Raw genomic sequence first — 3,581 nt, forward strand, 5'->3', positions numbered from 1 at the left:
TGCTGTTAGTCTTATCTGTCTCCTGCTGACATCAGTAACATTGGAGGGGTGGAGGGACAAGGTGGAGGGACAAGGCCAGAAGAGGTTGGCGTCTCTGACATGGTAAAATTTGGCACGGCATGTGTGCTGCAGACAACCGCGCAGTAGCCTGACGCTATCAATTGAAATTACACTTGCAACTTGTAGGACCTACACATGCTCAGTATAATCTGCCTCCTGACAGCTGCAGCACCCGCGCATGCGCACTGGAATCCTCCTTCTGATGACAGCTGTCACAGAGTGCATACGTCCAGTAAGACGTATCATCCTCTCTATGTTCTGGACTGTTGTGTGCCACATTCTGCCGCCAAGATGTTTCCCAGCCTGCCATTGATGTCCTACTGCTCTCTGCAGCCCACCACCTCTCTGCATGGTAATAAGGAAGATGGAACAATACCTCTGCAGCGCCACCTGTTGGAGGACAGCATTTCTGCAAATCAATGTCCGACCTTCTCTGCATCCTGTCATGTTGTATGTCGCCGTTTTTTTTCCAGCTCCCCAGTGCAAGCTATGACTTTCTAAGTACATGCACTGAAAACATGCATGCCACCGTATACTAGTGTTTATCTCTCTCTACTCTTCCGAAAATTTGTCATTGCAGCAGTTGTCACTCAAGCAATTGTCTCTTTCCCGCTAAAATTGCCATTGCAATGGTTCAGTCAAGAGATTGACTCATACATTGTAGCGTAGTAAAAAATTAATGGTGTCAACTTGGTCCATGGTTGGTTAGGTTGTTGAAATATGTTGAAGGTTTGTTTTTGTTTTCTTTCTTTGTTTTTCTTTGACCTATAGTGTGACCCCATGTTCCGCCCCCCCCAGTCCCCCCCCTTTTTTTTCCTTTTCTCTCCTTTCCCTCTCGTCTCTACCCCCCATACGAAGGAAGAAGTCAGGAAAAGCATATACCAGCATTAATGTTTAAATTCTATTGACAAGGGTAGAGGAAATGTTTTCCTAAACAGTTAAAGGGGTTGTCTCACGAAATCAAGTGGGGTTATACACTTCTGTATGGCCATATTAATGCACTTTGAAATGTACATCGTGCATTAAATATGAGCCATACAGAAGTTATTCACTTACCTGCTCCGTTGCTAGCGTCCCCGTCTCAATGGCTCCGTCTAATTTCGCTTTCTTCTGGCGTTTTTAGACGCGCTTGCGCTGTGCGGTCTTCTGCCTGGTGAACGGGGCCGCTCGTGCTGGAGAGCTGGTCATCGTAGCTCCGCCCCGTCACGTGTGCCGATTCCAGCCAATCAGGAGGCTGGAATCGGCAATGGACCGCACAGAGCCCACGGTGCACCATGGGAAAGGACCCACGGTGCATCGTGGGTGAAGATCCCGGCGGCCATCTTGGTGAAGGAAGAAGTAGGAAGAAGGAAGACGTCGCAGAGCGGGGATTCGGGTAAGTAATATGTTTTTTGGTTTTTTTTTAACACATCCATTGGGGTTGTCCTGCGCCGAACGGGGGGGCCTATGGGGAAAAAAAACCCGTTTCGGCGCGAGACAACCCCTTTAAGAATATACATGTTTCTACACAGATATAGGTTTTGATAAACATGTTTGATATATGGATATATATGTTTTGTAAAAGTATGGAAACCGTGTTTAATGCAAAAATGTTTAATAAAAACAAGTTGAAATAAAAACACGAATAAAGTTGCTTCAATTTTTTTACATTTTAAATCCTGTGCAATAAAGTAAAACAAAGTAAGAACGTGTACGACAAAGAATGTGGGGAATGTCAGTAATTCATAAGTAATTTAGCAGATAGATGAAATCCCCATTCTTCCTCCATCCGACTCCTTCTTTGCTCTTCTAGGCTTAGCAATGCATTTTTATTTCTCCCTAACCAGCAAATTCTATTGCACCCCTAAAATAGCTCTGTCATTGTCTACTAGACTACAGCGCATCAGATATGGAGTAGCTATCAGCACCAGCATCCTGCAGATGGGAAGTTACTTCTTGCCAGCCAATTTGGTCGCAGATGGGTAAACAAATATACAGCGGTCCCTCAACATACAATATTAATTGCTTGTGGGACAAACCTTGTATGCTGGAAACATTGGGGCAGATTCACTAATACTGTGTTAGAATTAGAAAGTGCAAACAGACTTAAAATGTGTCAAATTAACCCCATTATAGTACCGCTTCTTCCCTCAGAACGAGCGGCTATGCTAATGGGGAAGAGCAACTTCTTCTATAGTCTGAAGGGGAACGTTTCGCACTTTCTCCTATATGAAGTAGCAGAACATCTCATACTTCCAACTACTTTTCAGCTTTACAAAGAGCTATAGTATAAGCCACGCACATCAAACACAAGGCCTGTGGGTGGTATCCGGTCCGCCACTTCATTATATGTGCCATTCTGTCTGTTCAGCAAACTAACGGGCGTTCAAAAAAAAAAAAAAAGTGTCAAATTTAGCATAATGGCTCATGCTGGGTGATAAATCTGACATATCTTTAGACTGTTTGGCCAACTCTATACCACCTATTGCTTGTCTTTGTTTATTCCAAAAAATGCATAATTGTCATATTTAGGCCACACAAACTTTCCCGCAAAGACAAGGCTCTTTATCCGACATAGAAAAAAAAATGCCTGAAACTGGCTAAGGGCTCATGCCTATGTCCGTCGAGGGATATGCCCGCGGTTTTACACCGCAGGAGTACCGTGATTGTAAACAAACTGTGGCCTCTGCTGATCGCGGAATATCGTGTGTTTTTCTGCGGTCTCCAGTCAAAGCTATATTGATGGAGACCTCCCACGGCGTAAACCCACGGGAAATAGAACATGCCAAGTTTTTTAACAGCTTGCATAAATCTGCAGTATAATAAAGCATGTTGGCATTGTCTGGCAGAAAAGCTATTAGGTTCAATACAACCTAATGGCTGCAGGAACCGCGGTAGAAATCCGTCTGTGGGCTTTAGCCATAAAACATATGAATGTAGTGTAAAGAATGTAGGCAGTTTTTGGTACAAATTTGCGCCAACAAATTGTCAAATTCTCAATAGTAAGTCTGTCCCATTGCATGTTGAGCCCATAACTTTATGGAAAACTGATAATTGGTTCCAAAGCCCTGGAAATGTCAAGCAAAAGTAATACAAAAAGTGAGGATCAAAGGAAATTAAAACACATCCCACATAATTAATGCTATCCATTATGCTAAAACAAATTAGGATTATGTGAGATGCTCACTTAGGAATTTTGGTTTCCCTGAACAGTTCATTGGGGTTACATTTACCTTATATTCTAACCCCTCAGGCAGAACACATGTAAACAGAGCTCTGTCGGATGCTTTTCACATCAAAAATGGTAATAGGGCTGCCCACTTTCCCCTACCCTATTTATTTTAGTGATGGAGACGCTCTTCAAAGTATCATACAGAGCCCAGACATAAAGGGGTTAGAAACAGGCAGTGGAACTCACACCACAGCTGTCTTTGCAGATGATCTCATCCTCATGACCACCCCAAAAAAAGCCTTCCCGTCAATCCTCGAGATTTTCGACCTTTTTGGCAAACTTTCCAAGTTTAAAGTCAACTTTGATAAAT

At 43.3% G+C, this 3,581-nt stretch overlaps 1 non-coding gene across 1 annotated transcript; it reads left to right on the plus strand.

The window, feature by feature from the left end:
- Nucleotides 1-2,162: 2,162 nt before the first annotated feature.
- On the plus strand, nucleotides 2,163-2,291 carry LOC136630987 (small nucleolar RNA SNORA29). The gene has a single exon (XR_010792989.1). It is a non-coding gene; the product is annotated as a small nucleolar RNA SNORA29 (small nucleolar RNA).
- Nucleotides 2,292-3,581: the final 1,290 nt, after the last annotated feature.

Source organism: Eleutherodactylus coqui, chromosome 5, assembly GCF_035609145.1.
Source record: "Eleutherodactylus coqui strain aEleCoq1 chromosome 5, aEleCoq1.hap1, whole genome shotgun sequence".
Classification (NCBI taxonomy): domain Eukaryota; kingdom Metazoa; phylum Chordata; class Amphibia; order Anura; family Eleutherodactylidae; genus Eleutherodactylus; species Eleutherodactylus coqui.